Here is a 25,134-nt window from a genome sequence, read left to right as displayed (position 1 = left end):
CAGTCGACCTGCGAGCCCCAGTCTCTTTCCGGCTCCCCACACACTATGTCCAGCTCAAAACGTTTTTAAGACATTTTAAACTGGAAAAGGAGCCTGTCACGGTTTTAACTAAGCACCGCTCTCTTCTCTCTCTTGTGCAAGAACGGGAACCGGTGTGTCCAGTGCGCGTGCTCGCTATAGGTGAGCCCACAACGGTTTGGCGCAACGTGGCCCATCCTGCTCTGCTGAATTGGCATCGTGACCTATCCTGGATGGTCGCACATGAGATCCTCCCGGTCAGGGCCGTTATGCACTCCCGGGGCATGGCGAGGACATCCGCGTGCCCCCGACCAGGCTGCGGCCAAGAAGAGTCGGTGAGGCACTTGCTCTGGGAGTGCAGAGCCGCACGGGACCTGTGGAAGGAAGCAGGCCCCCTGATCTCCCCACGTCTGCCATCAGGGGAGGACCTAACGCCCCAGCTTGTGCTGTATGGGGTGGGCCGAAGGCCTATACCACCAAAGGCCTTCACACAACTCTGGCCCACCCTCACGTGTCTGAAGGACGCACTGTGGTCCTCCCGCAACCTGCTGGTAGGGAAACAGGTAGAGACCACCCCCCAGGCAGTGGCTTTGGTAGCCACGGAAGCCCTGGGGTGGTATGAACGACAGGGGGCCTCGACCCCAGGCAAAGGGTCCCCCACAACACCTGAGGTCCCGGCGGCCACGGCCTGACAGCACTGCGGAGCCTAGGGCAATGCGCCTAGGGGAGGAGTCTCCTCTGGGCCCCGACGGATGGGTACGGAGTCGATTCAGGAAGAGCAGGAGGAGGCTTTTTTGATAAGGACTCACCCCGTTCTTGTACAAAGGACCGAAGACAGCTTTTGAACAAAGTGACTTTTGACAGGCCTTCCATGTCTTAAAATTTTTTTACTTTGTTAAATCATTTATGCACATTTTAAATGGCTTTTATAGATTGGCTTTTACAGGAAAAGGTACTTTTATGCATGATTGTTTTATTGTTTTAAATAAACAACTTATGCCGTTTTTATGTGTGCAAATGAATTAAAAATGTGAGCTGTTTTAAAAGGAAATGTACAATAAAACACTTTTCCAAAAGAAAAAAATCTGTTCTTATCAGTCAGGGAGGGAGGAGGTAGTGGTAATTGGACTGGGATTTTAGCGACTGTAAGACAGAGACTGGGTTTTTGGGGACTGAGATGACTGACTTTTGAGGGCAAGGTTTTAATCATCAAGGCTGTGATTTTACCTGTCCTTTTATTAATTAAAAGGTACGGAAGTGCATTCTGGGTGATTCTGGGAAAAAGTGCGCTCTCCTCCAAGGAGTGAATGTCCCGAGACAGAAGAGTCATTTTCCTGTGCGTTTTTGCTGCCAACTTTACTTTATTTTTCTTTTTTCCATCGCAACTTTTTTCCCTCATTCAACTTTTTCACTCCGGACGCTTTATCTGGACATGGTTCGTCAACATCTTCAACAGCCGAAGCTAAGTAGTAACATTAACATGATGTCTTCTAATTGCAGTCGCTGTACTCATAATATACAGGAGAACGATCGCCTTACGGCGAGAATAGCTGTGCTACAAGCCCAGCTTCAGACGCAATCGTTAGGCAAGGGTAATTTCAGTGTAGGAAAGGAAGAAACAGCGTCTGTGCCACCAGTAAGTACAGATAGTAACGTTAGTATAAATCCCCCCGCACAGTCCCCGCAGCCGGACAACTTTCTCATGGCTTCTGGAGGGAAATACTGTCGGAATGCTCAACCGGTGTCGCTCATTCAGCCGACAGAAACTTTCAACCGGTTTTCCCCATTATGTAGCGAGTCGGAGTCTGAGTCTGAGTCTTCTCTTGTCTCTACTCCTCCCGTTACGGGGTCTGAGACGCCGAAGGCTCCCACCATTAGCTCTGACAAATTGAAAACCCTAGTCATTGGCGACTCCATTACCCGCAGTATTAGACTTAAAACGAATCACCCAGCGATCATACACTGTTTACCAGGGGGCAGGGCTACCGACGTTAAGGCTAATCTAAAGATGGTGCTGGCTAAAGCTAAAACTGGCGAGTGTAGAGAGTATAGAGATATTGTTATCCACGTCGGCACCAACGATGTTAGGATGAAACAGTCAGAGGTCACCAAGTGCAACATAGCTTCAGCGTGTAAATCAGCTAGAAAGATGTGTCGGCATCGAGTAATTGTCTCTGGCCCCCTCCCAGTTAGGGGGAGTGACGAGCTCTACAGCAGAGTCTCAGCACTCAATCGCTGGTTGAAAACTGTTTTCTGCCCCTCCCAAAAGATAGAATTTGTAGATAATTGGCCCTCTTTCTGGGACTCACCCACAAACAGGACCAAGCCTGACCTGCTGAGGAGTGACGGACTCCATCCTAGCTGGAGGGGTGCTCTCATCTTATCTACCAACATAGATAGGGCTCTAACTCCTCTAGCCCCACAGTGAAATAGGGTGCAGGCCAGGCAGCAGGCTGTTAGCCAACCTGCCAGCTTAGTGGAGTCTGCCAATAGCATAGTCAGTGTAGTCAGCTCAGCCATACCCATTGAGACTGTGTCTGTGCCTCGACCTAGGTTGGGCAAAACTAAACATGGCGGTGTTCGCCTTAGCAATCTTATTAGGATAAAGACCTCCTCCATTCCTGCCATTATTGAAAGAGATCGTGATACCTCACATCTCAAAATAGGGTTACTTAATGTTAGATCCCTCACTTCAAAGGCAGTCATAGTCAATGAACTAATCACTGATCATAATCTTGATGTGATTGGCCTGACTGAAACATGGCTTAAGCCTGATGAATTTGCTGTGTTAAATGAGGCCTCACCTCCTGGTTACACTAGTGACCATATTCCCCGTGCATCCCGCAAAGGCGGAGGTGTTGCTAACATTTACGATAGCAAATTTCAATTTACAAAAAAAAAAAGGCGTTTTCGTCTTTTGAGCTTCTAGTCATGAAATCTATGCAGCCTACTCAATCACTTTTTATAGCTACTGTTTACAGGCCTCCTGGGCCATATACAGCGTTCCTCTCTGAGTTTCCTGAATTCCTATCAGACCTTGTAGTCATAGCAGATCATATTCTAATTTTTGGTGATTTTAATATTCACATGGAGAAGTCCACAGACCCACTCCAAAAGTCTTTCGGAGCCATCATCGACTCAGTGGGTTTTGTCCAACATGTCTCTGGACCTACTCACTGCCACAGTCATACTCTGGACCTAGTTTTGTCCCATGGAATAAATGTTGTAGATCTTAATGTTTTTCCACAAAATCCTGGACTATCGGACCACCATTTTATTACGTTTGCAATCGCAACAAATAATCTGCTCAGACCCCAACCAAGGAGCATCAAAAGTCGTGCTATAAATTCTCAGACAACACAAAAATTCCTTGATGCCCTTCCAGACTCCTTCTGCCTACCCAAGGACGTCAGAGGACAAAAATCAGTTAACCACTTAACTGAGGAACTCAATTTAACCTTGCGCAATACCCTAGATGCAGTTGCACCCCTAAAAACGAAAAACATTTGTCATAAGAAACTAGCTCCCTGGTATACAGAAAATACCCGAGCTTTGAAGCAAGCTTCCAGGAAATTGGAACGGAAATGGCGCCACACCAAACTGGAAGTCTTCCGACTAGCTTGGAAAGACAGTACCGTGCAGTACCGAAGAGCCCTCACTGCTGCTCGATCATCCTACTTTTCCAACTTAATCGAGGAAAATAAGAACAATCCAAAATTTCTTTTTGATACTGTTGCAAAGCTAACTAAAAAGCAGCATTCCCCAAGAGAGGATGGCTTTCACTTCAGCAGTAATAAATTCATGAACTTCTTTGAGGAAAAGATCATGACCATTAGAAAGCAAATTACGGACTCCTCTTTGAATCTGCGTATTCCTCCAGGGCTTAGCTGTCCTGGATCTGCACAGCTCTGCGAGGGCCTGGGATCGGGAGAGACACTTAAGTGTTTTAGTACTATATCTCTTGACACAATGATGAAAATAATCATGGCCTCTAAACCTTCAAGCTGCATACTGGATCCTATTCCTACTAAACTGCTGAAGGAGCTGCTTCCTGTGCTTGGCCCTCCTATGTTGAACATAATAAACAGCTCTCTATCCACCGGATGTGTACCAAACTCACTAAAAGTGGCAGTGATAAAGCCTCTCTTGAAAAAGCCAAACCTTGACCCGGAAAATATAAAAAACTATCGGCCTATATCGAATCTTCCATTCCTCTCAAAAATTTTAGAAAAAGCTGTTGCGCAGCAACTCACTGCCTTTCTGAAGACAAACAATGTATACGAAATGCTTCAGTCTGGTTTTAGACCCCATCATAGCACTGAGACTGCACTTGTGAAGGTGGTAAATGACCTTTTAATGGCGTCAGACCGAGGCTCTGCATCTGTCCTCGTGCTACTAGACCTTAGTGCTGCCTTTGACACCATCGATCACCACATTCTTTTGGAGAGACTGGAAACCCAAATTGGTCTACACGGACAAGTTCTGGCCTGGTTTAGATCTTACCTGTCGGAAAGATATCAGTTTGTCTCTGTGAATGGTCTGTCCTCCGACAAATCAACTGTACATTTCGGTGTTCCTCAAGGTTCCGTTTTAGGACCACTATTGTTTTCACTATATATTTTACCTCTTGGGGATGTTATTCGAAAACATAATGTTAACTTTCACTGCTATGCGGATGACACACAGCTGTACATTTCAATGAAACATGGTGAAGCCCCAAAATTGCCCTCGCTAGAAGCCTGTGTTTCAGACATAAGGAAGTGGATGGCTGAAAACTTTCTACTTTTAAACTCGGACAAAACAGAGATGCTTGTTCTAGGTCCCAAGAAACAAAGAGATCTTCTGTTAAATCTGACAATTCATCTTGATGGTTGTAAAGTCGTCTCAAATAAAACTGTGAAGGACCTCGGCGTTACTCTTGACCCTGATCTCTCTTTTGACGAACATATCAAGACTGTTTCAAGGACAGCTTTTTTCCATCTACGTAACATTGCAAAAATCAGAAATTTTCTGTCCAAAAATGATGCAGAAAAAATTAATCCATGCATTTGTTACTTCTAGGTTAGACTACTGCAATGCTCTACTTTCCGGCTACCCGGATAAAGCACTAAATAAACTTCAGTTAGTGCTAAATACGGCTGCTAGAATCCTGACTAGAACCAAGAAATGTGATCATATTACTCCAGTGCTAGCTTCCCTACACTGGCTTCCTGTTAAGGCAAGGGCTGATTTCAAGGTTTTACTGTTAACCTATAAAGCGTTACATGGGCTTGCTCCTACCTATCTTTCCGAGTTGGTCCTGCCGTACATACCAATACGTACGCTACGGTCACAAGACGCAGGCCTCCTAATTGTCCCTAGAATTTCTAAGCAAACAGCGGGAGGCAGGGCTTTCTCCTATAGATCTCCATTTTTATGGAACAGTCTGCCTACCCATGTGAGAGACGCAGACTCGGTCTCAACCTTTAAGTCTTTACTGAAGACTTATCTCTTCAGTAGGTCATATGATTGAGTGTAGTCTGGCCCAGGAGTGTGAAGGTGAACGGAAAGGCTCTGGAGCAACGAACAGCCCTTGCTGTCTCTGCCAGGCCGGTTCCCCTCTCTCCACTGGGGTTCTCTGCCTCTAACCCTGTTACAGGGGCTGAGTCACTGGCTTGCTGGTGCTCTTTCATGCCGTCCCTAGGAGGGGTGCGTCACTTGAGTGGGTTGAGTTACTGACGTGATCTTCCTGTCTGGGTTGGCGCCCCCCTTGGTTTGTGCTGTGGTGGAGACCTCTGTGGGCTATACTCGGCCTTGTCTCAGGATTGTAAGTTGGTGGTTGAGGATATCCCTCTAGTGGTGCGGGGGCTGTGCTTTGGCAGAGTGGGTGGGGTTATATCCTTCCTGTTTGGCCCTGTCCGGGGTTTCTTCGGATGGGGCCACAGTGTCTCCGGACCGCTCCTGTCTCAGCCTCCAGTATTTATGCTGCAGTAGTTTATGTGTCGGGGGGCTGGGGTTAGTTGGTTATACCTGGAGTACTTCTCCTGTCTTATCCAGTGTCCTGTGTGAATTTAAGTATGCTCTCTCTAATTCTCTCGTTCTCTCTTTCTCTCTGAGAACCTGAGCCCTAGGACCATACGTCAGGACTACCGGGCATGCTGACACCTTGCTGTCCCCAGTCCGCCTGGCCTTGCTGCTATTCCAGTTTCAACTGTTCTGCCTGCGGTTACGAAACCCCTACCTGTCCCAGACCTGCTGTTTTCAACTCTTAATGATCGGCTATGAAAAGCCAACTGAGAGACCTGAGCCCTAGGACCATACGTCGGGACTACCGGCCGTGGTGACTCCTTGCTGTCCCCAGTCCGCCTGGCCTTGCTGCTATTCCAGTTTCAACTGTTCTGCCTGCGGTTATGGAACCCCTACCTGTCCCAGACCTGCTGTTTTCAACTCTTAATGATCGGCTATGAAAAGCCAACTGAGATTTATTCCTGATTATTATTTGACCATGCTTGTCACTTATGAACATTTTTGAACATCTTGGCATGGTTCTGTTATAACCTCCACCCGGCACAGCCAGAAGAGGACTGGCCACCCCTCATAGCCTGGTTCCTCTCTAGGTTTCTTCCTAGGTTTTGGCCTTTCTAGGGAGTTTTTCCTAGCCACCGTGCTTCTACACCTGCATTACTAGCTGTTTGGGGTTTTAGGCTGGGTTTCTGTACAGCACTTCGAGATATTAGCTGATGTACGAAGGGCTATATAAAATAAAATTGATTGAAATTGATTGATTAATCCGTTCTGTTTTTATCCCTCCTAGGAAAACATTGTTAGCTCTGGACCGGATGCTTTTTTATTTTCTGTGGGGAAGCAAGTGGGAGAGGCTGAGGAGGGAGGTGGTAAAGAGGCCCAGGCTCAGGGGGGGGGGGAGGCTTGCCTGACCTCTACTTGTTCCTGGGCAGCCGCTATACAGCGTTACATCTCACTCTCGCCACCTCCCCGGTCAGCAACAAGACCCAGGCCCTCGCACGGTTCTGGCTGTTCTTATCAGTTTAATATCTGATACGTCCCCTATCTGGGGACCATATATTGAATTGATTTTTGGAACAGGGAGATGGAATAGGGGCTTGCTCCGTCCACTCCACGCATCGACCTGGTATTGCAGTACCTCCAGGAACGGTGCACCCCCTGTCATTGTAAAGATAAAGCAGGCAAAGACAACATAATTGCTTTGTTAAATTCTATTACGATCACAATGTATTTTATATTTTCACATTTGACCATCTTCATCTCAATGTCAATGATGGCTAGAAAGTGATGGTGAAGTCAGTCACTGTTATATTGACTATGATAGCTGATGTGAATGGTGCGTTAATCATCTAATCAAATCAATGTTTATTCGTCACATGCACAGGATACAGGGTGTAAATGGTACAGTGATAATGCTTTAAAGATAATGCTTTTAAAAAACCTTGGCATAGATTGGGAGTTGATCAACGTTGGGAATAACCACTTTAGACTGTTACAAAGTAACAAATTGGTAGGTTCGTAAGTCACGTGGTCATCTGCCCTCCAATCGGAAATGACAGAAAGCGTTTATAAATTAAATCCAGATTAACAGCTAAATCTGAATAATAATATATGAAATACGGGTGGGGGAATCAATTTAGAGATAATAATATTGACATAACATTTGATCTTATATCACATATCTCTGGTAGCGTTGATGCCACAAGGGAACTGAAGCAATTGTCCACTTGGTGGCGCAAGTGTTCCACCGACCGTCGCGTTTTCCAAGCAGTCCTGTGTGGTCCATCCAACTACATTTGAATGTTGAACCACTTGACTTCAATACATCATCAACGCAAATAATATGTAAAAATAGCCTGTCTTTATTTTATATGTCTGTAGAGTCTTGTACGATAAGACCAGGGTGAGGAGGCCTTCATAAAGTTGCCCTCCTAAATTACTAGAGGCCAAACTTCAAAGATGTCCATGGCACTGGACTGCAGTAAGAGCTAGGCCTACAGTGCGGCCTACGGAGCGGTCCTGGCGTATGGTCCTGGCTGCCTAAATGTTTCCTCCACATAATAAACTGTACAAACATGGCACTTTAGAGGGTTGCTTTTACAATTAGCCTTACTGAGCCACTACAACAAACTTCCTATCATGGACATGAAATGCCATTAGGCCTAATGAAGATACCGTATATGTAAGATACTTAGTTGGTGTCTTGTGAATCAACTGGTATGCGCATCAGGGTTTAATATTTCCCCGGTGTTTTACAAATGTTCCATCCCGAGAATAAATCACTCTTCTCCCAGGTAACCCGGTATTTTCCGCCTAAACCGGAAGTGTCATTCAAAAGCATTATAACGCTTATAAATGTCTGGATTTGATTAGAGCTTTGATCAACATGAAAATACAAACCTGATGCTACCTGAGCCTGATCAGACATATATTAAATACATTTTATAATACATTTTACAAATCCAAATCCCAGATGAAGAATAAGACACTATTTCAAAGCATAGTACATGTAATGTTAGCCAAGTACAATGTAATTACTAGTTGTTACACAGGATTTAGCTATTTAAAATGAAGTGTATCTTTGGGAGTACTTGTAATTAATGTGTACAGTACATTACCCATCCTGACAACCTGGCCCTCAATTTAAAGCTTGTGGAAGTGACATCCAAGTGGGAGAATAAATACACTAGTACACCACAGAGTATCTGTATAAGAAAATCATTCAGAGCACACTGTGCTGCCAATCACAGTGTAAGGTGCGACATTTTGCGGGTGTGGAGAGCTCGTTAGAGGATGCTTGCATTGAAGAGCTGGGCATCGTGTTATGACCTGCATTATCTGAATTAGGCCCACATAATTATACCTACGGAGGAGCGGCTTCTATGGAGGAACTTTGAATGTCTTTGAACTTCAGAGTTGGTTTAACGTTGGAACAGAGCAGATGTTCGCTAGCTAGCTAACAACCTTGTTTGTGCAGTGCAGTCCAGCACTAGAATTAAAAACAGGTCTTACCTTTTTGTTGTTAATAAATCCAATGTGAAACGTGGTGACTATAGTATCCTTAACTAGCATTGAAAAAGTTCATCCATTCTTCTCAAATTAAATATATCTCCCTAATTTCTGAATCATGCTTGTAATGTTGTCAGTAGGATACAGTAACCTATGCTTCAGAGGGGAGGAGCAGGTAGTTTCCACACGCACACCCACTGGCAAAGATTTCCATTCCAGCTGGCAGGCAGAAACTGGAATACGTTTCTAGAGTGAGCTTTCCCAGCTAACAAAATTACGTTCCAGGATGTCATCAAAGTTATTTTAGTCCCTACATAAGTCATGATAACGTTATTGTGAAACGTTCCTTCTACGTAGCTGTGGTTTCCGCTGACAAAACTTATGTCCCAAGTCTTTTCAGGACGTAGAAATGTGGGGGATTTTAAAGCGTTAAATATTAGTATTTTTAAGTCAACCTCTTAACGTTGCTAAACGTCAGAAAGTACGTTGAGAGCCCCATAAAATGCAGTTTCTGGTAACCACTGGGAACTTAACTTTCGTCAGTGGGTACCTATAGTACCAATAAGGCACGTAACAGTGTGATGGGGACAAGGACATTCCGGCTGGCCAAACCCTCCCCTAACCTGGACGACACTGGGACAATTGTGCATCACCTCATGGGTCTCCCGGTCGTGGCTGGCTGCGACACAGACAGGTATCGAACCAGCATCTGTAGCAACGCAGCTGCGATGCAGTGTCTTAGACCACTGCGCCACTCGGGAGGACCCTTAAGACACGTCATTTAATCTACCCTGAACATATACACAGTATCCTGTCGGTAGGTGTCCACTGACGAAATATGCAAAATGCCAGAAAATAAGTTCTTTTTTTACATAAACTGTATCACAATAGATTCATAAACAAAATCACAGCAATAAGCTCACAAAATAACAAGTCAGTAAAAACATGAACACTGCACTCCAATCAAGAACTGTAAAACTGCTTAAAGCTAAAAGTGAATAACTATGTTAGGTTTATTCAGGTGCTGCTGCTCCATCCTCATCCACAGTCTCTTCCTCGAGCCGCTCCTGGAAGTCAAAATAACACAAACTGGTCATTATTTTCCTTAAACAAATGATCAAAATGCCGGTTTAACGTCGACTCCCTACTACATTCCTTTTTTACTAGCACAATCATCGAGCTATATTGACCGACTGGATTAAAGTGAAGTAAAAAGGCCATTATCCTCTATGGCCTCCATAACTTGGTTCAGAGCAGTCCTGAACTCTGTACGGATCATCTCCAGTTCCACCATTATCCTCTATGGCCTCCATAACTTGGTTCAGAGCAGTCCTGAACTCTGTACGGATAATCTCCAGTTCCACCATTATCCTCTATGGCCTCCATAACTTGGTTCAGAGCAGTCCTGAACTCTGTACGGATCATCTCCAGTTTCACCATTATCCTCATCTCCACTGCTTGAAGATCTGCAAAATAATAAAGACTCAACAGTTTTGCTGCAAGTAGCGTGACAATACAAGCCATGAGTACCAGGCAGGACATGGATCAAGGCCATGTGAAATACCTCGATCAAAATATCCACCCTTCATATATATTAGTAGTATTGATAACCATGTATCTGCTGACAGCCAAACAATTTGGAATTGATGTTGACAATACAAGAGAAGCAACATGTTGTAACATATAGGCTAGCATAATATACCTTTAATGTATCCAGCAGGCATCTCAGAAGCCACAGGCTCATCAAGCAGGGATGGCAGCTCTTGGTCTAAAATATAAGAACAAATCATGCTGTTATTTAAACTTTCTACATTTACGATTTCGAGATCAATATCTTGATGGTAAAGAAACCTGGTTCTGATGCTCTGTCTTGGCCAGCTTCTTCCTGGCTGCCACTTGGACTAACTGAGAAAACAGAAGGAAAAACATGAAGACATACTTTGCTTTTGAAACTGGCACAGAACCAAACGTGAAGGGATGTCAGTCAGGAGCTCAGTGGGAAGGTTAATGAATCCCAACAAAAAGAAATGCTAAGCATAATTTATTTTATTTCATATTATGCTTTTAGTTTGATGGCAAATCCATACAGATATTTACAAACATGGCGTCACACTTGTGTTTTACCCCAGAAGAATAGGGTGATTTCACTACTTTTGGAAATACAAGTTTCACCCATACACAGCACCACAAGTATTTGGAAAGTTCTAACAGTATGCACAAAGTAGTAAAATGACTTTAAATAACCTAATATGCAAAAATATGATGGTAATTGTATTCTATTGAGTGGCTTTGAAAGGTTTGTAAAGCTATAATACTTCATACAATTCAATTGTTTACCTTAAAACTAATTGTTTACCCTAAAACTACAACCAGACACTTACTGTCGCTCTGGCTTGAGGTGGCACATGGCCTCAAGTCCTCTGCATCTGCAACTTCAGAGAATATCACAGATGTCAAACCGTTACCACATTTATAGTACACACTTAACAGATTTTCCTGTTCATCCCATACAGTTGGTAGGAACAGAACTTTGAGAAAGTAGGCTTGTTTATCAGACTTTAAACATGATGTACCTTGTTGTAGGGTCTTTTCAAAGACACTGGCTCTGCCGGAGTGCCAAGTCTAGGTCTAAAAAGACTTCAACAGCTTCTACCCCCAAGCCATAAGACTCCTGAACAGCTAATCATGGCTACCCGGACTATTTGCACTGCCCCCCCCACCCCATCCTTTTACGCTGCTGCTACTCTGTTAATTATTTATGCATAGTCACTTTAACTCTACCCACGTGTACATATTACTTCAACTACCTCAACTAGCCGGTGCCCCCGCACATTGACTCTGCACCGGTACCCCCCTGTATATATAGCCTCCCTACTGTTATTTTATTTTACTTCTGCTCTTTTTTTCTCAACACTTTTTTTGTTGTTGTTTTATTTGTACTTTTTTGTTAAAAATAAATGCACTGTTGGTTAAGGGCTGTAAGTAAGCATTTCACTGTAATGTCTGCACCTGTTGTATTCGGCGCATCTGGCCAATAAAATTTGATTTGATTTTATTTAGATGTTTCACTAACTCCACCTTCACTTTAAATCTGACAAACTCCACATTAGACTTGACTTCAACAAAAACATTGGTCGTTTCTAGGAGAGTTCTAGCAGTGGAAGGCAAATCTGGGTGACCATTAGACTGCAGCATCTTCAGAAGTGCATCAACAGCATTGTGTTTCACTTGGAAATCACTTATCCAGGTTGCCAGGTCCTCTCTGAAGGTAGAATATTTTTCAACATCATCATTGTCAGAGTCAGTTGTCTCCTGAATTGCACAACCAGCATTGGCTTCAGTCTCTGAATCTATGTCACTGTGTGATGGCAGTCTTGGCTTAGTACCACCTACTGCCTGGAGTTCACCATCTGACTCAATTTTGCTCTCAGATTCAGTAGAACTGGTATCTTCACTCTTGGTGTCAGACTAGTTGATGAGACTAGATCCACTTTCATTGTCATTGACTTCCTTCTCTACCCTTTTTTTCTTACGGTTGGTTTTCTCCCATGACAATTTAATCCAGATTCTCTCTTTCTTGAAGTACTCGACATCCGTATTACACCAGAGGATTTAACTGTCTGAAAATGATTAAACAATGATATGACAATGGCTCTACACATACAGTACAAAATGAAATTGAACTGCCTTACTTGTCCATTTAAAATGAATAACCAGTTAGACAACACATAGGTTTACCTTTTTTAAAGACATTTTCAATCTTTAGAACACTAAGTGTAACTGCCTCTGTCGCCAGTTTATTTCATGTATTTGCACTTTTTATTATTTAATTTCTTCTGAATTGTACGTTTACAGCAAGACGGAACTAATTATTGGTTCTGTCCGAGTGTTGTCACCCGAGCGCCTTTTAGCGACGCACCGAGGAAACTTTACCGCAAAAAGCGAATTATTTTTCCACTGTTATTGTGTTTAAGTGCATACTTACAAAGAATGTATACAGAAGAAGATAAAGGACATTTAAAAGGATGTTTAGCACCTCTGTGTGATAAGCAGCAATGAGGTTTGTTGACTATTTATTTTGCTATGAGGGTGTTTGTGTTTACGTGCGTCATTTTTTGGTGTAAAATATACATAAAGTGTCTAGCTGTATGAGCTTGATTATAACGCCAGATGTGTGAGACATGCATATGGCATTATTTTGTTAATGTATTTTTTCTTTCTTTAAACCAGTTCTCACGGGTTGACCAGCATTAAAGCCCTGTATTCAAATCAAGACCTCTTGCCTCATGCCTGTCACTGGAGGAGCTACACCTACAGTCACTGGGCCCTGATTGTGACAGTGGAGCCCGGTTTGCATCGCAATATCCAGAGATGGCATCGGTGAAGCTGGAAGACTGCAGTCAAACACTGGAGCTGAATGTCAACATTAAAGATGAAGAAGAGGAGAAGATTGGGAAATCTGTTTCTCAGGGTAAGAGCAGGTTCTATCTAATTAAGTTTGTTGGACATGATTTGGAAAGGCACACACCTGTCTATATACAGTGCATTCGGAAAGTATTCAGACCCCTGGACTTTTTTGATATTTTGTTACGTTACAGCCTTATTGTAAAATAGATTAAATTGTTTTTCCCTCATCAATCTACTCACAATACCCCATAATGATGAAGCAAAAACTGAACGATCACATTTACAAAATGTCTTTCTACTCTGCGAGTGTCTAAACCATGATCACCTTGATCATAGGACTGTTTCAGCCTAGTTAAGCTGTTTGCAGCCTTTGAGGTGGGAAGTTCTTCATACTGAGCTTTAAGACCAAATCATTCCTTGTTTACTTCTACTGAGTTATCCAAAAAAGCTTCCCTCTCCAATTCTCTGATTTTGCTGTCCATCTCTCTCCTTTTCTGATTTATTAGATTTGAAACTGGTAAAACGTATAATTTGCCCCCAAATATGTGCTATGAAAGCCTCCCATCTGGTACTCGCTGACGTTTGGTCAGTGTTCAATGTCAAATAAACATCTATACGCACTCCAACGTAATGTAAGAAGTCTGGGTCCTGTAACCATCTGAGATGAAAACGCCATCTAGAGGATCCTTTTACTAGTTTTGTATCCCTATAGAATAATCACACAAGGGAATGGTCATTCAGAACAATAGTATCATATCGACTTCCTGCTACATTGGGAAGCAATAAGCAAGAAACTAAAAAGTAGTCTACATGAGAATATGCTTTAAATGTTGACGAGTAACATGAATACTCCCTTTTACTCGGGTTCTGAGTCCTCCAAGGTTCACATGATGAAATGCTGTTATTTTTTCTACTCTGCGAGTGGGAAGTGTCTAAACCAGAGGAGCGATCTAGATGAGGATCAAGAGTGCAATTAAAGTCCCCTGCCATTAGGACCTTACCAGGAATGGAGGCTATCAATAGAAATACATTCTCAAAGAATTTGGGATTATCATCATTAGGACCATAAACATTAACCAGATTAATATGCTCATTCAAAATAGTTTCCTCTATCAAAATGTATCTGCCAGCTGTATCAGTTATAATAGTATCCACTTGAAACGGAACAGATTAGTGAATTAAAACCATAACACCATGAGAATGAGAGGAGAAACAAAAATGGTGTCATAAAACCTAGCGGTCAAACAGGGAAATGGTTCCAATCATTTTTCATTTTTATTCATTTTAGAAACACTTAAAATAATGGCTGTGTATCGTGTAGGCTTACCCTGGCGTGACTTTTAGCAACATATTCGGCTCTATTTCCTCTCAGATTATAAAACACTAATTATCATCAAAGTAGACATTATGCAAAACAACAAATCACTGCAAGCTCCTGCACGTCATTTCTAGCTGATACCTTTGCTAACAGGTATTGTGTCAATTTAAAACTTGCACAAGACAGCGGCAGAGAAGTACTTGGGATTGCGAGGATTTACTGCAGAACAGCTGCAGGGGGTGTTGAGTGGTAGTGGTCTGGCGTAGGACTAGATAGGGTTAAATAGTGGAATGGGGTGGTGGGTTTTTGTCGTGGAAAATCGCCACGAAGGGACTCAATTATTATAATTTTTTATCAGCAAGCTGGAGAGGTTCCAACAAACTTAAAAGCACGATAGAACACGTCGGTCGGAAGCTCTGCCGGGGCAGTCCCGTTAGTTGTCCTATATACTGCTTACACAGACAAGTTATATTTGCATGATTTTAGCTTTATTCATAATTAATTCATCATTAACATTTGGTTCCTGCATGTGACCGACCAGTACCTCACAAGGCTTCTTCTCTCCAAGCTGAGACCTTGAAACTGAGATATCCCTTTTGGTTCCCAGAACAATGTTCTGGGCGTACTGCCAATTGGTCTGAGAAGGTCAGTCACCTGCACGAACCAAGAACATTTTCCCTCACCTTTTTTAGAGCGGGCTATTACTTGACAGGGCAATTTTGTATTAATTACCGTATCAATGAATTTATTGTATGTAGTCTGTGATTGGCCTCTCACACCAGTACAGTAGGTGGCGGTGTATGCACCTAAAAGTTGGATGCGCTCCGCCAACCAAATCCCAAAGAAGAAGAAGGATGCAAATGCACGTCACTTGACCCATATGGAGAATGTGAAAAAGGAGCAAAGTTCATCTTTATTATTGATGTTTGATGAAGAGTATCTACCACCCTATGTAAAGCTGGGATATAAAATATACCCCATAAGAGAGTTTGTGTAAAACCTGATGCAATGCAAGAAATGTAAAAAGTTTGGCCACATGTCAAGTGTTTGCAGTTGGAAGGAATATGTTATTGAAGAGCATGTGAATGTAAACTGTTGTAACTGTGGTGGGGGTCATATTCCTGAATTCCCAGAGTGCCCTGTTAGGGTGAAAGAGGTTGAGGTGTCAAGGATCAGGGCTGTACAGCAAATCTCCTATGTGGAGGCGGTGAAGAGAGTTATAGTAGCAAGAGGCCACAGTTCTGAAGAAGATATGGCGGTGGATGCACTGCAACCAGTTGCAAATGTTGTACGTCAATCAAGTGATCTGGATACACTTATTTTGAAGGTGGATTTTTTAGTATTTACAGCCACAGTTATTAATTTTACTGCACAAGAAGTCCAAGAAGCTAGACATAATTATATCTGCAGCTGAGAAGTTTTTGGGCCTCCAAGATTTCACGGCAGAAGCCCTGCAAGGTCTACTGTAGCCAGAAAATGTTCCGCCCTCACAGGATCCTTCTGAGCCTGTGTAGGGACCTGATTAGAACAGAAAATAATGCTGATTTAATTTCAACGTTGTTATTGATAGTTTGTATGATTTAAAAAATATATACTGTATACACTGAACAAACATAGAAACGCAACATGTAAAGTGTTGGTCCCATGTTTCATGAGGTGAAATAAAAGATCCCAGAAATGTTCCAGACAAACTTATTTCTAAAATGTTGTGCACAAATTTGTTTACATCCCTGTTAGTGAGCATTTCTCCTTTTGCCAAGATAATCCATCCACCTGACAGGTGTGGCATATCAAGAAGCTGATTAAATAGCATGATCATCATTACACAGGTGCACCTTGTGCTGGGGACAAGAGTAGCTGAGTATGTGCTTGGCAGCATCTAATGGGGATCCCTAACGAATACAAAAATGCCACTCTAAAATGTGCAGTTTCTTTCACACAACACAATGCCACAGAGGTCTCAAGTTTTGAGGGTGCATGCAATTGGCCTGCTGACAGCAGGAATGTCCACTAGAGCTGTTGCCAGAGAATGTTAGGTTAATTTCTCTACCATTATCTGCCTCCAATGTTGTTTTAGCGAATTTTGCAGTATGCCCAACCAGCCTCACAACTGCTGACCACCGTGTATGGTGTTGTGTGGGCGTGCGGTTTGCTGATGTCAATGTTGTGAACAGAGTGCCCCATGGTGGTATCGGGGTTATGGAATGGGATGGCATAAGCTACAGACAACTAACACAATTGCATTTTATCGATGGCAGTTTGAATGCACAGAGATGCCATGACAAGATCCTGAGGCCCATTGTCCTGCCATTCATCCACCTCCATCACCTCGTGTTTCAGCATGATAATGCACGGCTCCATGTCGCAAGGATCTGCACACAATTGAACATGCTGAAAATGTCCCAATTCTTCCATGGCCTGTATACTCACGAGACATGTCACCCTTTGAGCATGTTTGGGATGGTTTGGATCGACGTCTACCACAGCTTCTTCCAGTTCCCACCAATATCCAGGAATTTCGCACAGCCATTGAAGAGGAGTGGGACAACATTCCACAGGCCACAATCAACAGCCTGATTAACTTTATGCAAAGGAGAAGTGTCCCGGAGGAGGCAGCGGCAGCTACCCACTTCTCCAGTGCTTCATTTGTAAATTGGGCGGTGCCGGAACCAAAAGTGAGCCCGAGAGGGGGGTGACCTGGGGGGGCTCTGAGGTACCAGAACGGATAAAAACAAACAACCTTTATAACAAAGCATTGCATGCATTATCATGGCTTTCGCGTACGGGCATAGAGCAGTGGTGTGGAGCCGCTTGCAGAAGTTACACATTTTTTGTAGCCTAGAGTCCGGGAAAAATGTGTTCATTTTATAAATGGATTTCATGCAATTCTACATCATTTTAGATGACTGGAGACTTTCGCAGAATCTTTTTTAATACCTCACAAATGACCAAAATGACAGGCTACTTTGACACTGAGAATCTGAGATCAATAAAAACGACCTTGTCTTGAATCCATCAATAGCCGAGGCCCCTAAGTGTGCAGAGAAACACATTGTACAATATGAGGAGGAAGATATAGTCCTAAAAAAGCTTTCCGGTTTCACTGACTCACCCAATGATGTGCAGCTCACTCACCGGCCAAAAGCTTATCTCTCTCTTGCTTTACTTTTTTAAACAATGCTGTTCGCTCAATAGGCCTATTTGGAAGTTGTTAACTTAGTAACATACAGACATTAGTATTTTATTTTCAGCAGGATCCATTTGCTTTACAACCTGTGTTTTCCAGCGATTGTATTATAAATATTTGCGAAAGGCCTGTTTTGGCTGCATGCTGTTAACTGACAGATTTGCCACACGTTAGGCATGCCTTGTTTTTTTAGGGGGCATGACAATTACAGAGGAATCTAAATGTAATTTCTCTGATTGCTTTTATTAGGATTTTTACATTGCAAACAGTGGAAAATATTTTTCATGCCACAAGAGGTAGGCTACCTGATCCTGGCAAATGGGTTCCGGAACGAACGCCTACAAAACTGAGAGGTACCGGAGGATCCTGCTCAAATTAAGCACCGCCCTTCTCATATAATGGGATAGGGCCATCCCAAGGATCCCTGAACGCACCAAATATTTCTTATAACTAAACCAAGACAGACCACAGCTGGTCGTTTCCAATGGGAACAGATGAGTCATAGTGGGCAGAGCCAAGCACGAGCTAGCGAGATCCTATTGGCGTGTTCTAGCAAACATCTGCATATTTCTGTTAGGGATTGCCTCCTCTGTGAAGTGCTCGTGTGCAATAACTCAATTCGCCGTTGCGTTCCTTCTAAATAACGTGATTAAAAAAATATTTGCAACAGGTAAGTCGACAACTTAGTCCACTCTGTGCATAACATATTTTAGTTTTGGGAACAGAACTGTATTAAGATCAGATGTTTCATCGATTAGAACATTTGCATAATGTCGGCCAAAATCCATCTCCTTCCATCTTCTCCCACTGCCGGCCAGTGGGCTTCCTCTCACTACCATATTTGGTAGTGAGTGGAAACGCCAAGCGGATGCTTCACAATTATACATCCAGTGAAATATCTGTCTCATTGTTCTATCTGTGGCTGCACTGTGGTAGTAGGGGAACAGGAAGTTCCGGGAAGGCACGGACCATTCCTCAGTATAAAGAAAGCTAATTTTTAGTTTATATAATGCTTTTCCGAGCTAATTCCATCCAACAGTTGCCAACCATTATTGAGTGTCACTCCTCGCCACATATAGGATCACCCTATACGGTATCGTGTTGCACCCTAGTCAGGATATTCCATCACGTACTCCTTCTAAGATTAGCACCAGTGGCCCCCCAGCTATCTTGGCCCGCATACCTTCTGGCACCCACCAGTGACAGAAATAAATACATGGAATGTATGTCATCCTCCAAATCCTTATGCAGCTCTCAATATTCCAAACATTAACTAATACTTTATAAAATATGTAATATCAGTATGTAATAGCACGTTTAAACGTTCTAATATCGAAAGAACATGTCATACAATGCTAGGTAACAAATCCATTAAGGTATTATCACGTTTGGTGTGTTATTTTTATGTCAAACCGAGTAAACCTGGTAACTATTTTACAAGTCACATGGCTAGATACTTTGGGTTTGTCTGAATGGATGTACATCATTTCCTCAAGGTGATTTCATAAAGAATCCATTTATTTTAGATTTCCGAGTTTGTTTAGCATTTTTGGTTTTGTGTCAAATTAACGAGCTGGTAAAATGGCGCCACCCACTCGGTCAGCATCAACGGATTTCAGTGCAGCAGAGAGACTATTTCACGGTTGCACTACTGTTTTGAAGCTGAATGTAATGATTATCAGTTTTCTACGTGTACTAATATTCAGACACATTCAGTTGTTTCTGTATTTATCGATAAATGTTACTATTGTGTGAACGGAAAATACAATTGGTTTTTGATTGAAGTAATACAGTGAAGACAAGGTTATTCAGGACAATAGTACATAGTGCTGCCTAAAACAAACAGTGACCTTGTACTAAATGGCTTTTGTCATTTATGCATTTACAGTACCAGTCAAAAGTTTGGACACACCTACTCATTCAAGGGTTTTTCTTAATTTTTTACTATTTTCTACATTGTAGAATAATAGTGAAGACATCTAAAGTATGAAATAACACATATGGAGTCATGTAGTAACCATAAAGGTGTTAAACAAATCAAATATATTTTAGATTTTAGATTCTTCAAAGTAGCCATCCTTTGCCATGATGACAGCTTTGTAGAATCTTTGTAATCTACAATGTAGAAAATAGTTAAAATAAAGAATTTGGGAAAATCTGCTATAGGTTAAGTTCCGGCACCTCAAATATCTAGCGCTTGAGCTCATGTTCCTCTTATAGAATGTTAGCTCAACAGTATTGTGGAGCTCCTGCACCTAAATATAAACAGTACCGGCACCCAAAATGAGTACCGGCACCTATTTCAGCCCAAGTCAAGCACTGAATTAGATAATTTAACAAGAAGAAATATAATATATTTTTAGAGAATAAAGAAAGTGCAAGAACTGTCAAGACACTTAACTTTTTGTGTCTGTTTCTCAATTTTACTACAGGACGACTAGAATTAAATCTGATGCCGGTAACATCAATAGTGAGGACAAACCCAGCCAGCCTCGCTCCTTCCACACTGAGTCCAAACCTACAGTCATTGGGTCCTGATTGTGACAGTGGAGCCCAGTTTGCTATGCAGGATCCAGAGATGGCATCAGTGAAGCTGGAAGACTGCCGTCAAACACTGGAGCGGAATATCAACATTAAAGATGAAGAAGAGGAAGAGGAGGAGAAGATTGGGAAATCTGTTTCTCATGGTAAGAGCAGGTTCTATCTATCTAAGTTTGTGTTATTCATTCCAACTTCTCACTGTGCATGAAAAGTTGCAGTAGAACTGTTTCATGATGAACTGTTTCAATGAGAAGGTAGATATTATTTCATGCTACTGACACTTACATGGTTTGACACCAGTATTGCCAGCATTTGTTTTATTCACTGGGCTATCTGGAGTGATCAGAGAGTAGACTAAAGAAGTGAAGTAGACAAACTGCCAATGTTTTAAAGTTCTATTAAATTAGTCTGTGTAGTTACTAACCCTTGTGATAGTGAGTGGAGGGTGACACTAACCCTTGTGATAGTGAGTGGAGGATGATATGGCTTCTACATCTGCATTGCTTGCTCTTTGGGGTTTTAGGCTGGGTTTCTATAAAGCACTTTGTGACAACTTCTGATGTAAAAAGGGCTTCATAAAATACATTTGATTGACATGTATATCACACCAACTGACTGGTTCTTCTGATGTTGTTCACACAGGAGACCATGTTGAGACATTCTCTATATCCAGAGAGCAACAGCAGGAAGATCACAGAGCTAAGAGGTCTCACCACTGCCCACATTGTGAGGAGTTTTTCTCAATTCTATCAAAGCTAAAAATACACTTACAAAAACACACAGGAGAGAATCTGTATTCCTGTACTGACTGTGGGAAGAATTTCACTACATCACAGACTCTTACGGTTCATCAGAGAGTGCACACAGGAGAGAAGTCTTACTCCTTCTCTGACTGTGTAAAGCGCTTCAAAACATCAACTGAGCTAAAAGTTCATCAGAGAACACACACAGGAGAGAAGCCTTACTCCTGCTCTGACTGTGGGGCAAGTTTCTCTCATCAGAGCACCTTTAAACAACATAAACGTATACATACAGGAGAGAAGCCTTACTCCTGCTCTGACTGTGTAAAGTGCTTCAAAACATCAACTGAGCTAAAAGTTCATCAGAGAACACACACAGGAGAGAAGCCTTACTCCTGCTCTGACTGTGGGGCAAGTTTCTCTCATCAGAGCACCTTTAAACAACATAAACGTATACATACAGGAGAAAAGCCTTACTCCTGCTCTGACTGTGGGGCAAGTTTCTCTCAACCTGGTACCTTAAAACAACATGAACGTATACACACAGGAGAAAGGCCTTACTCCTGCTCTGACTGTGGGGCAAGTTTCTCTCAACCTGGTACCTTAAAACAACATGAACGTATACACACAGGAGAGAAGCCTTACTTCTGCTGTGACTGTGGGGCAAGTTTCTCTCAACTGGGCCACTTTAAAATACATGAACGTATACATACAGGAGAGAAGCCTTACTCCTGCTCTGACTGTGTAAAGTGCTTCACAACATCAACTGATCTAAAAATTCATCAGAGAACACACACAGGAGAGAAGCCTTACTCCTGCTCTGATTGTGTAAAATGCTTCACAACATCAAGTGAGCTAAAACTTCATCAGAAAACACACACAGTAGAGAAGCCTTACTCCTGCTCTGACTGTAGGAAGAGTTTCTCTCGACTGGGCAGCTTAAAACAACATGAACGTATACACACAGGAGAGAAGCCTTACTCCTGCTCTGAATGTGGGGCAAGTTTCTCTCAACTGGGCACCTTAAAACAACATGAACCTATACATACAGGAGAAAAGCCTTACTCCTGCTCTGACTGTGTAAAATGCTTCACAAGATCAGCTGAGTTAAAAATTCATCAGAGAACACACACAGGAGAGAAGCCTTACTCCTGCTCTGATTGTGGGAAGAGTTTCTCTCGACTGGGCAACTTAAAAACACATGAACGTATACACACAGGAGAGAAGCCTTACTCCTGCTCTGAATGTGGGACAAGTTTCTCTCAACTCAGCACATTAAAACAACATGAACGTATACACACAGGAGAGAAGCCTTACTGCTGCTCTGAATGTGGGACAAGTTTCTCTCAACTCGGCTCCTTAAAACAACATGAACGTATACACACAGGAGAGAAGCCTTACTTTTGCTCTTAATGCGGCAAGAGATTCTTCTGATTGGGCAACGTAAAAACACACCAACGGTTACACACTGTAGAGAAGACTTATCACTGCACTGACTGGGAGACGAGATTCTACAGATTGGGGAATTTAAAAAGACACCAACGTATACATAAGAAGTGGTAGTGGATTGGATCAAATGAAGAAAGCGTAGAACACTATTAAAATCCTATTGTTTCTCACTGTTAGAGAACTGTGCAGAGAAAAGAGCGCATTATAGAATGTTAGCATCTCTTTACTTTACTGATCAGTGTTCACCTTGTCAGTTTTGGTGTGTTTTGTTTGTTTCTACTGTAATGATATTGAGATGACCTTGGATTTGCCCTTAGGGTTGAATATCCTCTGTGAGGCGCCTCACAATGGAGTCTGATGGTTGACTGGGTGGTACTGCTTCCCTCTGCAGTTTTCTGTGGGAAATGAGCTAGTAGACACAACATACACTGAGTGTACAAAACATTAAGGACACCTGCTCTTTCCATGACATAGACTGACTAGGTGAACCCAGGTGAAAGCTATGATCCTTAATGATGTAGTTGTGGTGTATTTATTATGGATCCCCATTAGCTTTCAGCAGAAAACAAGAAACTGCAGTTGCAGTGGGCTAAGGAATGAAAACACTGGACACTGGAGAATTTGAAAAACATTGCCTGGTCTGATGAATCCCGGTTCCTGCTGTTTCACACTGATGGGAGGACTAGGGTATGGAGAAAACCATGAGTACATGCATCCATGCCGTGTGTCAGCATTGCAGGCTGGTGGTGGTGGTGTGGGGTGTGATATCATGGCACACATTGTGCCCTTGATAAAAGTAGAGCAACATTTGAATGCCACAGGATATCTAAACATCGTTACCAATCAGGTGCATCCCTTCATGGCAGCAGTGTATCCATCTGCAAAATATATTTTTTCAGCAGGATTATGCCCCATGCAACAATCCTTGTCCAGGAATGGTTCCAAGAACATGACAGTGAATTCCGCTAACTGCAGTGGCCTGCCAAGTCACCAGATCTCAATCCAATTGTGCATCTGTGGGAGGAGATGGAACGAGCTATTTGGAATAGATATCCACTCCCAGCCAACTTGACAGAACTGTGGGAAGCATTGCAGTCAACATGGACCAGCATCCCTGTGGAACGCTCTCAACGCCTTGGACAGTCCATGCCCCGACGAATTGAGACTGTTCTGAGGACAATGGGGTGTGCAACTCAAAATTAGGCAGGTGTTCCTAATGTTTTGCACACTCAGTGTACATCAGATAAAGATGGTGTGATGATCAGTTTGGGTGGATTATTTTATATTACTAAACAACTTTTGTTTAATGATAAACAGGCTATGAATTGACTACTTGTGTTTTATAAATTGTCTTTTAAAACTAGATTCATTATTTTATTAATTGATTATGAATGTATTTGAATAACTGTATTGAAGTTAATTGATCTGGCGTGTTGGGCCAGTAACTGAAAGGTCGCTGGTTTGAATCCCGAGCCAACTAGGTGAAAAATCTGTTGTTGTGCCCTTGATTAAGGCAATTAACCTCTATTGGTCCTATAAGTCGCTCTGGATAAGAGCATCTGCTAAATGACGAAAAATAATGTTTGTACATTAATTTATGCTGGGCAACCTCTTCTTCTCTTGTGTATAATTAAATGAAACAAACTGTTTTAAGTGAAATAGTTAGTGTCTATTTCAATCTTATACCAACCATCCCTATGCCTGGTGTAGGCCTAGAAACATAGAGAGAAGATACGGCCAGATCTGTCATAACAGCCTGGAAGTAAAGCTGCACTGGGAGACACATTTGAAATGGAATACATTGAAAACATGCAGCAGAGTGGAAAAAATCACAGGAAAACACGATTTAAATGTATTGTCGGAAGGGCTGTGGTCACCATTCATGTAATACATTAAATATATACATCAGACGGTATTGGGGAGCTATTTCATAGGGTTTTCACAGGTACTTTATTTTCCCATTTCAATCTTATACCAACCGGATTGAATTTACAATATAGGGGGGTTTGTAACTAGGTTTACTTTTGAAACTTAAGTATATTTAAAACCAAATACTTTTAGACTTTTACTCAAGTACTATTTTACTGGGTGACTTTCACTTTTACTTGAGTCATTTTCTATTAAGGGATCTTTACTTTTACTCAAGTATGACAATTGGGTACTTTTTCCATCACTGGCTACCTGTTCTATTAAAATATATTCATCCTATTTCTCCAATGCCAAACCAATGTGTCTTGTTTGCATCGAAACTGTGGCTGTGTATGAATCTAAGCATGGTACTTTCAGAAGTAGATTTTCCACCCAAGACTTGAGGCCGAAGTCCGACGCAGAAAGGAAGGTTGGCCTAAGGAGTGAACACCCTGTATGTTCTACAGTGGAGATTTTAGCATGTACATATTTTATTATTATTATTGAACCTTTATTTAACTAGGCAGACTAGCTAAAATTCTGTTACAAATGGT

General features: G+C 42.3%; 1 pseudogene; it reads left to right on the top strand.

Moving 5' to 3' along the window:
* Window positions 1-6,978: 6,978 nt before the first annotated feature.
* On the top strand, window positions 6,979-7,181 carry LOC121564983 (annotated as a pseudogene).
* The last annotated feature ends 17,953 nt before the right edge of the window (window positions 7,182-25,134 follow it).

The sequence above is a fragment of the Coregonus clupeaformis genome, unplaced genomic scaffold (assembly GCF_020615455.1).
Source record: "Coregonus clupeaformis isolate EN_2021a unplaced genomic scaffold, ASM2061545v1 scaf1747, whole genome shotgun sequence".
NCBI classification, from domain to species: domain Eukaryota; kingdom Metazoa; phylum Chordata; class Actinopteri; order Salmoniformes; family Salmonidae; genus Coregonus; species Coregonus clupeaformis.
The sequence above is the reverse complement of the archived record's forward strand: the minus strand, read 5'-3'. Positions and strand labels throughout refer to the sequence as shown.